The sequence below is a fragment of the Lontra canadensis genome, unplaced genomic scaffold (assembly GCF_010015895.1).
Source record: "Lontra canadensis isolate GAN:19392208 unplaced genomic scaffold, GSC_riverotter_1.0 scaffold80, whole genome shotgun sequence".
Lineage (NCBI taxonomy): Eukaryota > Metazoa > Chordata > Mammalia > Carnivora > Mustelidae > Lontra > Lontra canadensis.
The window spans coordinates 243088-254600 of NW_022631074.1; the positions used below are offsets into that span (position 1 = coordinate 243088).

Below are 11513 nucleotides of genomic sequence, written 5' to 3' on the forward strand. Positions count from 1 at the left end.
ATCCCAATTCTTTGGCTAAACACTAAAACTGTAATTTCTGATTATTAAGCCAAAACCTACTTTTAAAGATATTGTGTTGAGATTTATCTGTTAAACCACACAGTGGTTTGGGGGCAGGAAGGAAAGAATCACTCTTTTTTTAATATATTTTCTGCTCTTTGTAAAAACTGGTCATACAAAAGGTGGTGAATGAATAGATTCTGAATAAAATTAATTTAGATATATGCTATAGGACTTCAATAAAAGATATCTATGACCTGCCTTGGGCTTGTGCAAAGTGATAAACATTTCTCATGATAACTAATCTAATAACTACCCAATAACAGAATGAAAGATTTAATCACAATCTATTAGTTCCCCTACTTTCACAACATTCATTCTGTGCAGTTATCAAAGGTCAACTATCAGATATGCATATCACTCAACACTTTCTTAAGATAACAGAAAATACAAACTACAGGCCAAAGTAAAATGTAGGCCACAGCTGATGGTTCTAAATGTGTTTCACCATAAATATCAGAAAAGGGCATAATCCTAAAACTATGAGAAGAAATTTGATTTAAGTGGAAATAGCATGTTTGTCACCTCAGAGATTTTTATTTTTACTTTTTAGATGGAAAGGTCACAAATGTATTCATTTGTATAAACTCTACAGGCAAAGATAGGTGAAGTTAAATAGTGGGAAAATTCATATTAGCAACAAGTAATCAGTAAGACAGACAAAATGTTTTATTTTTTAATTTAGAATTCTAGTTTTTACTTATTTGCTAATATATTAATTTATTTGATTTTTTTTACAAATGTGACTACTTAATACAGTAAATAGATTAAAGTATTTTTGTTTTTCTTGAAGACTGAATTTTCTTTTGTTGCAAGGTATTTTATTTTATTTTATTATTTTATTTATTTCCCTGCCCAAAAATTATTTTTGGTAAAAGTCAGAAAATTAGTTTTTCTACAAGGAAAATCTGTTTCTACATGATAACATGAGATTCTTAATATATATTCTATATTTTAAAAATATAAAAATAATGGACATATGGGAATAACAGATTAAATAACTAACTTTATGAAGCCATGATTAAATCAAGAAGCAACACATACATAATTATCCAAATTAAAAATATATATAAAATGAAAGATCTTTTAAAAAAGCATATAAACAGCACAAATACTGTGACACTGAGTCATTACTTATTACATGTACATGTAACTACTACTGTTATTATTAAACCTTTGGGACTCAGTTTTATGCCCAAGATGACATCAGCATGTCTTTAAAATCTTCTCTTCTTCCTGTATGGAAGGGTATTTTTGAAACTGATTTTCTCATGTAATAGTCAAACACAGAAAACCTATTCTACAAGGCAATTGATGAGACTTTAAGTGCTTTTTCTTTAGTAAGTTTTTGGACATAACATACAATGAGATACTTCATGGGGCTACAACAAATACTATGACTTTTATAAATGTGTTTTGTTTTGTTTTGTTTTTTTAAGATTTTATTTATTTATTTGACAGACAGAGATCGCAAGTAGGCAGAGAGGCAGGCAGAGAGAGGAGGAAGCAGGCTCCCTGCTGAGCAGAGAACCTGATGTGAAACTCGATCCCAGGACCCTGGGATCATGACCTGAGCCAAAGGCAGAGACTTTAATCCACTGAGCCACCCAGGTGCCCAATACTATGACTTTTAAAGAGTTATTACATCAAGCTTTTAGATGGGGTTTGACTGATGAAACTTTATCATGTGTTTGAGTAAGACACCAAAGGGATCACAAGTGAGCTAATACTTTGCCCAGCCACTGTAGATGGCCATTCAGATTAGGTTCAATCTATCAAGTGCTCATTACCATCTGCCCTTCTGTATTCTGCTTCCTACTCTTTCACAAAACTCATTCTTATGGTGCACATCCTAGTTAGTTGATACACAACTTCAAAACTCTGATTAGCACACTGAGCAAGAAGAGCAGCAAATTCCTAGTTGGTGAAGATCTTCAGAGCGCAGCCTGGTGGAATTTTACACTCTGCTACAGTGTGCCAACTTGAACTCTGATTACACTTGGGGCTCTGCACAAAGGCTACACTATCACTTTAGGTACTCAGTGAAAAATTCCCCATTTATCTGATATAAGAACACTCCTCTCCCTATATGTATTCTTTTCATTTCTACAGTAGCATTTTGGTTAATATTGGAGAATAATCCTGTGCAGACCCTTTCTGAGTTTGTTAGATCACTCATCTACAATGAGTGAGAACTGTAATGCATGGAAAGTCTTCCCAACTCTCTGGTTTAATTCATGATATGCTACTGAACAGCAAAATACAGCTTCCGAGTAACTGGCTGCAAATTCAAACAATGATTAACAGAGAAAAATTAATAGGAGGTAGTTCTACGGGAGATCCTATATCCATACATTAGTTCATCAGCTGATTACCTATTTTTCCATCTTTCCTATACATCCAGGAAATGAAGTTTCCAAGATGTAATTACTCTGTGGCTTGGTTCCCACCGGGAAATTACTGTTTTCTGGAATGGAATAGGTATAATCTAGAGGTGGCAGTTCGGTTGGGATTTCAGTACTGGAGGCAAAACTTGTGTCTCAAATCTCTGGTAGTAGTAAACATACTTCATTCTTTTAGAGATTAAAAGCACATTCACAGTTTACAATTGCTTTGAGTTCATGATGACTGTGAAGATCAGGCCAGAACCACGATCAGCAGTTCATAAAATGTGGCCATCCTTTTCGATGAGATACTTGAAGACAACCATCAAGAAACCTGGTTTGCTCAAAGAAGCTGTACATGGCTCTCTTATCCCACTGATCTATCATATTTGATGTATTCAGTCTCCAAATTTCAGAGCAGGTGCTCGGTATGGTAACACATTTAGTATTACAATTTTGAGTGGTGATGGTTTTGTCAAGCTCATCTAATTGTCCTGTTTTCTTTAGTTTATACTCCAGACTTTTAACTGCTTTCTCATACTACTTTTCTGCCTTGAATCACTCTTCTCTTCTCTACCTGCTCCTCCAGGTCTACCAGATGATTTCTTCTACCCCAGCCATGTCTTCACAACTGGTGGAGTAAATAGCAAGATGGACAAGTTCTTACCAAAGGCAGCAATCCACATTAAGAAAATAGCCTCCTTTACCTCAGCCTGGGGCCTCTTCTGTGGTCTCTTTCCTGCACCCTAGGTTGAGGCCTGTTGAGGGCTACTGCCCTAAACCAAATTCCATAGTCAAGCCAGGAGTTGACACTTGCTCACCCCTTGGGAAGGCTTGGGGGCTGCCCCACAGGAAGGCCCCAAGGACCAGGTAAACCCTTGAGCAAAAAAAGGTTTTACAGAGGATCTGGTGCAAAGTTTGTTTTTAAAAATGACATGCACTGGGGCACCTGGGTGGCTCAGTGGGTTAAGCCTCTGCCTCCGGCTCAGGTCATGATCTCAGTGTCCTGGGATCAAGCCCCACATAGGCCTCTCTGCTCAGCGGGGAGCCTGCTTCCCCCTCTCTCTCTATGTGCAACTCTGCCTATTTGTGATCTCTCTCTCTGTGTCAAATAAATAAAATCTTAAAAAAAAATGACATTCACTACACATTCATTTTTAGACATTATAAAAAGCAGACTTTTTTGAAGTACGCAGTCAACAACCAACCTTATGTCACAAAAGCCATAGGAACTTTTATAAAATTAACTCTATAATACTTTGATTTGTATTCAGATTTTTAAAAAATAATAATTTAATTAAAACTTTAATTATAGTATATTATTAATAGCAGAATCTAACTTGGCCCCATGTCATCACACACGAAATCTCCCATATTATAGCTCAAATCAGTGTGTCCGTATCTGAAGTCATTTATCCTCCAATACAAATTTGCCATGCTGGTGCTTTTTACTTTTACTTTGTCTAAACCAATGATTATCAACAGCAACTACCCTAATTCTTACCCAGAAGCCAATGTGTCATTATTCAGTGTCCTATTTCTTACCTCATGCTAATATCTAACAAACTAAATGTGGATTCTGTTTTCTAAATGCTTCCTAATTTTTCTGTTGTGACTTGCCACTAATTTCATCTTGCTATCATTAATTATCTGCTGAATTTTGCAAGTTATCACTGGTCCCTTACAGGCCACTCTCCACATTTTATTCAAATTATAATTATAATTCCCCTTCCTTGAAAATATTCAGCAAAGCCATTCTTACCAAATTGCTGTATGTCTCTTATTTGCTTTACTGACATCTCATATAATTCACCACAGACACCAAAAAACATTGTGGTTGCATATTTGTTGTCTCTGTGTTTAGGTATTTAAGAATGTTATTCTTTAGGATAGACTACCTTCTTAAGGTGGATGACTTCAAAAGTATCCTGAATATTTTCCTACACCTAAAAGCTGGAAAATACCTTTGGTAAAAATAAGTAAGTTACATAATACTCTCTCTACATTAACTAATCGTGTAACCTTGGCCAATTTACTTAAACACTGTACATCAGTTCTCTCATTTATTAAACGGAGATAGTAATACAATTTCTCACATGGGATTACTATGAAGATTTCATATTTTTATATGTTAAAGAACACAGAACAGTGCCAGGAGCATGTTAAGCACTATAAAAATATTAAGTAGTGTATGAAAACAAGAAATACTTCTTACTCATCATTATCTAAGGAAATAGTTTATGCTAAATTACTATATGCCAATAGATATATACAGTTAATGAATTCATAAATAAACTCAAAAGGATTATTAAATGAATCAACAGATGTTACTTTCTGACCTCTCCCTGGGAAAAAAAAAGAAAAGAAAAACAAGCTGGAGGATATGGTGAAATTCTCCATGCAGAATCATTATTATCCAAAAAAAAACTAAATACTTAATGCAGATATTTACATGTTACAAATATATTAAACTATGTAAGTTTTTATCTTTATCAATTCCATCATCTTGTTCATAAAATGAACAGAAGCAGTTTTATTTCTATCATTTTTATAATTGGTTATATTCTTATTCAAGATAACAAAACTACCATGCTATTCTATAACTAAAGGCATTAGGTTTCAAGACATAAAGATTTTTATCAATTATCATTAAAATAATAGTGTTGAATTCTTTTTCTTTATTTTGTAAGATATCACCCTATATTACTTTAGGATTGGAAAGTCCCTTGCACATAACTAAGCTACATATTTTAATGGTACAATTTTTTTAGTGGTGCTAACAAAAGTCCTTTTACAAGTACAAACTCCACTGTGAAATTATCATTCAGATATAGACTAAGTGTGGGAAGATTACTTCTAGCCTTCAAATATTTTCATGTATTTCTTTTACCAGTCTCTTCTCAAAACATTATCTTAAAGCATCTTCTCTGGAAGAATGCCAGTTTTTTTGTTTTGTTTTTTTAAGATTTTATTTATTTATTTGACAGACAGAGATCACAAGCAGGCAGAGAAGCAAGCAGAGAAAGAGAGGAGGAAGCAGGCTCCCTGCTGAGCAGAGACCCCCCCCCCCCAAAGCGGGGCTCGATCCCAGGACCCTGGGATCACGACCGGAGCCGAAGGCAGAGGCTTTAACCCACTGAGCCACCCAAGCACCCCAAGAATGCCAGCTTTTATTACAGTAAGTTGGAGTAAATATTTTGGAATGCGAGGCACTCCCTGTAAAAGGCTGACCCAACAGTGTGGTTGCAGGCAGCCAGAGAGCAGCAGGAGATGTCAATATACAATGACTTAAGAATTCTCATTTGGAATTTTTTTGTTGTTGTTGTTTTTACAAGTATAATTAATAAATAAGCTGTATCAGCTTCCTGCAACCCAATACTCTGTGATCCAATCTCTGTTCACCTAAAGATGTTACCCTGGGGAAGCTCATTCTGGAATCTTTTTCTTACTGCCAAAGCAACCCAAGGAGTTCCCATTCTTACTGCTTACTTGAGGAAAATAGACCTCCATGCTCTTATAGAATTCTGAATATACTTTCAATAGAAACCAGGTTACGATCTGTGGTCAGTAACAATAGAAATGCAGCAGTCAAATCTTCTATATCATCATAGTAAATAGGATTTGTGAACTTACTTCAACAATTAATCACCTTTTACAGTATTGTTTATAAGAGGAACTTAAAAATCTGCATTTCAAAGTGCTAAACTTCTTTGTGGGCAGCTTTTAGAACATAACAAAAATGTTAGTGGGGAAATATTCCTAAGTTAATATCCAACAATGAGAACTTCTACTATAATGTTGACGAAAATGTAATAAATTATTTGTCACCTTTAACTGCACTGAATTCATGGACTGAGAAAATTACTGAGTCTGAGTGTTTACAGCTGCTTTTAATTTCTGATTAGTCCCTGTTGTTTTAAAAACACAGAACAGGGGTTCCTGGGGGACTCAGTGGGTTAAAGACTCTGCCTTTGGCTAGGGTCACGATCTCAGGGTCCTGGGATCAAGCCCCGCATTGGGCTCTCTGCTTGAGCAGGGAGCCTGCTTCCTCCTCTCTCTCTCTCTGCCTGCCTCTCTGCCTACTTGTGATCTCTGTCTGTCAAATAAATAAAATCTTAAATAAATAAATAAGTAATAAAAACACAGAACAGTGAATTATGTCAAATATATTTGGCTAAAATCTTAAAGAGGAAAATCTGAAACATGAAACAATTCAACTGAAAACAAAATTTAACTATGGATAGATTTAATTTACTGAAAACATCTCTAACAAATATCATAGATCATTAAAATTTAACTATTTGGTGGTAGTAGAGGGGGTATGAGTCAATACTACTAAAGGATGAAGAAAATTGGCATTTTTCTTATCAGGAACATACATAAATTAAAAACACTACTTAAAAAATTTGGCAAGAAAACACATATTAAAGGAAGTTCACTAAAGTTCTTCCTATCATCCAAGAATCATCCTACAATCACTTTGCTACAAAACCTCAGGTTTTGAAATTTTATTAACTGTGAAGGAACTATATTGGGATTATTGGCCAGAACTTGACATAGTTATTTTTACAGCACCAACTTCTCATCAATCAAGAAATTGTCATTTTTTTTTTCCCATGGAGTATATTGAAGTTCAGACTGCCTAAATGTCAGTGTGAAAGAGACTTACTCTCTTTGAGATGGTGATCATGTACTTTCACTCTTGCTCATCATTTTCAACCATTTGACTAGCTTTTGGCACTTTCCTTCTGGAAATGTGTGCACATGTGACGTAGCAATGGAGGATGAAAATGCCAGAGGCTTCTTTATATTCCAGAGACATGAAATCCCCAATGCACTGCAAGCAGTATCTTAAATAAAATAAATTCCAGCATTAATTCATTGAAATAATTGAAATAATTTTCTTGAATTGTCCTGAGAGTTTCTATGCAAATCATTCAACCTTTCAAGAACATTGTTCAACATCTGTATAGACAAAAGATGACTGCTTGTATTATATATAGCATATTCCTTGCTTTACAAGTTTTCTCAAATGATAAGCCTGAGAGTATTTCTATTACTTAACTGGTATGTTATGTATCTGACACTTTTTTTGCCTTAAATCTAGAAAAATAAAAAGTATTTTTATATTTTGTCATTGAGTTACCTTAGGTTCACTAATTTTTTTTTTAGTAAAACGTTAGCATTTTTATATATTGTGTATGTTGCATCTATTCTTTGAAATTTCAAGAATCGTTGACATTTTATTTTTTATATCACAGGAAACTTTACAGTGTACCATAATCTTGAGGTAGATTTATCTGACTAATTACTTAACTACTATAAAACCCACTATAAAATTTCATACAAGCCTATGAAATTCCACACTGATCATTTTATCAAAAATATAAACCTATACATAAAAGTATAAATACATGTATACATACTTGTATATACTTAAAATGTGGGACTTTCTTTATTATATTGTATAGGAAAGTAATCCATAACTTAATACATTTCTATGCATGTGGAAAGTAGGAGAAGGTGTTTTTTCTTGATATTTAGTGCAAGAGAACAGTGTTGTGTTTGTTTAGCACCTGCTGTGCTGCCACATGCCAATCCATGCTCCCTCACTTTTTATTTGTACAAACATCAAACAGAAGGGACATAGAGTAGGATTATTTTATTTGAAATATAATTTCCTTATTACTAAATATCACTAAAAGTCATTATGAAAACCTGCTCATCTTTCAAGTTTTAGTTCATCTCCCACTTTCTTAGTGGAGCATTCCTTACAGAGCTTCATTTCTCAGAAATGCAATGCTTTTAAGAATCACTAGTCCTTCAAATGTGTCAGTCCTTAAGTATCTTTTTTTGGTTGTTTAATTCTAAAATGTTGATTGCTTGGTGGTGTTGTATCTGAATCTGTTCTTTTTACTTGGTATTTTGAAGAATTTATCTAAAGTATTTCTTGAGCAGTTCATATATAATTTCCGCCCCAGTTTCATTTGAGATATAATTGACATATAATGTGATATATAACCTGTTGATTTTATACCCTTGTATATTGCAGAATGATTATTACCTTACCTTCAGGTCCATCTTATCACATAATTACCATTTCTTTCTTGTGGCAAGAACTTTTTTTTTTTTTTTAAGATTTTATTTATTTGAGAGAGAGCATGAGAGTGGGGACAAAGGGAGAAGCAGACTCCCTGCTGAGCAAGAAGCCTGATGCAGGGCTTGATCCTGGGATTCTGGGATTATGACTGGAACTGAAGGTAGATGCTTAATGCCTAAACCACCCAAGTGCCCTGTGGTAAGAACGTTTAAGGTCAACTCTCTTAGCAAATTTCAAGTATATAATCTAGTCATCTTAACCATAATCACCATACTAAGCATTAGATCCCCTGAATTTATTCTTTTATAACTGGAAGTTTGTACCCTTGAACCAATATCTCCCCATTTCTTTAACCATGTTCCCCTAGCCGCTGATAACCACCATTCTATTCTATGATTTTAGGGGCTTTTTTTGTTCTTTTTTCCTTTTTTTTTTTTTTAAGATTCTACACATATTCTACAAATTTTTGAAGATTCTACACAGATTCTACAAATATTATACTATCATATAATATTTGTTTTTCTTTGATTTATTTCATTTAGCATAATGTTCTCAAATTCCAGCCATGTTCTTGCAAATGGTAGAATTTCCTTCTTTTTCATGGCTGAATACGTGCATTTATTTATAAGAAAGATACATACATCTGATATGTATGATAAATGTGGGCGCACTGAATGCTTTGAAAAGGAAAGGGAATTAATAATTGGTTGTGATGAAATCTTTCATTCTATTGTTGGTGATTATTAGATTAATTAGCATGAGAAGTTAAACACTTTCTAGAAACCTGAGGCAGCCCAAGGGTATCTCTTCACGAAAGTCCTATAGCAAATAACTAAATTAATTTCATTTGAAATATATTCATTCAACTTTTGTATGACCAGTTCTTACTGGGAACTGGAAGGTATCAATAAACAGATATTGTTTAAAAGAAGATTAAGAGAGGGGCACCTGGGTGGCTCAGTGGGTTAAGGCCTCTGCCTTCGGCTCAGGTCATGATCTCAGGGCCCTGGGATTGAGCCCCGCATCAGGCTCTCTGCTCAGCAGGGAGCCTGCTTCCTCCTCTCTCTCTCTGCCTGCCTCTCTGCCTACTAGTGATTTCTGTCTGTCAAATAAATAAATAAAATCTTTAAAAAAAATAAAAGAAAAGAAGATTAAGATATATTTTTAAAAATCTCAATAAATACTATAGCATGCATCTATATAGAAAAGGCAATTCACCTCATCTGGAGAAAAATCAAGTCGAGATTCAAGTCAAGAGCTAATCCTGATTAAAACACAATTTATTAATAGTTTTGACTTTTAATAATTGTTATAAAAATATTTTTAACAGTTGAAAAAATATTGAGGGTCTCTCATAAATATCTTGCATAACTTTACTTAGAAAGTATAATTAATTTTACATGATATTAATGATCTTTGTTAGCAATGTTTTTAATGACAGAATAGTAACAAAAATGAGGATAATGTAATTATTTATTTTTAGCTTGATACTCTGATTACTTTCAATTTTCCACTATTAGAAATAATACTACAAAAAAATAATAATACTATAATTTGTATGTCTATGTATAAACTCTTCTGTATTTCCCATTTCTTTGTGATAATATTCCACAGTAGGATTAGGAGTATAACCAAAATTTTAAAATTAGTAGGATAAAGGATATAACACATTGAGGGGTTCTATGCATATTGCTAAAGTGATTTATTTCCTAGTAACTGTTAGCCAATTTATAATCCCACCATCCAATTAGTTGCAGTCCTACCAATTTTCACTTAAAATAATATTATCTAGTTTATAGAATGCAAAAAGTATATAATTAAGGCAAAATAGAATCTTAATTGATAGAGGCAAAATTTTAGCACAAAAATGAGTTAACCCATCAACAAAAATAAAGAAGGGTGATTTAATATAGGAATGAAGAATTAGTAACTGCTATCTGTGTAGGGTTAAGAAAATTAATGCATAATTAACATTCTAACTTTCAAAGAAAAATTATAGTCAACTGAATGTTTTTATAAGTCACTTATATCCAATCTAGAAAGCAATATGTCCTGCAAGTTTAAAATAGATACATGATCACTGGGAAGGAGACAGCACTTCAAACTTAGACAATGGAAGATTTTGTAGAAAAGATGAAACTTGACAAGACTTAAAAATCTCATAGGATTTTCACTGTAAAACATTAAAGATGGAGAATATATGACTTAAAAAAAAACAGTAAATTTTAACAGACTAACATACAGCAAATGTTTAGTTTAGAGAGGCATTTCAATGTAGAGGTTAATGGCATAGATTCTAGAGAGAAATGCTGTCTTCAAATCCTGCTCAGCTAACTTCTGTCGTCTCCATACTTGGAGGGCAGAGTCAGACCACAGGCAGCAGGCTTAATAAGCAAGGGAACTTACTTATGAGGCTTAAGTCAGGTGGCCATATGACCAGTAGATCTCCACACCAGAAACTTCAACATTCATATAGAAGCCTTAACTGCATTCAGTCATGTACCCTTCTAAAGAGTTTCAACACTACATTTCTATATCAAGACATATACATGAGCTGTCTCTGGGAGTGCGTAAGGCAAATGGAACAAACATCCCAAGGAGAGAGAGCCTCCAATGGCAAGGGTCCAGTTTGGGGTCTTCTGCTGTTACATTTTCTTTATTACCTCCTCCAGTAATCTCTGTGACTTTGAGCAAGTTACTTAAGTAATTTTTGTTTCAATTACCTCTTATATAAAGTGATGAATATAATAGTATCTGCCTCTTTGAATAGGGATTAAATTAAATAAGGGTTAAATTAAATTTAAATAAGGATTAAATTTAAATGAGGATTAAAATTGTGAAGGGCTCAGAATAATGTCTGACAAATGTTATATATGGCTGGACATTATTATTATTACTTTCATCATCATCATCAATGTGATCACTACAAATAGATAACCAGTAAAGTAAAATCAGAAGATATATTTTAA

General features: G+C 33.7%; 1 pseudogene; it reads right to left on the reverse strand.

Annotated features, from left to right (window-relative positions):
* Positions 1-1772: 1772 nt before the first annotated feature.
* Positions 1773-8525, reverse strand: LOC116882040 (annotated as a pseudogene).
* Positions 8526-11513: the final 2988 nt, after the last annotated feature.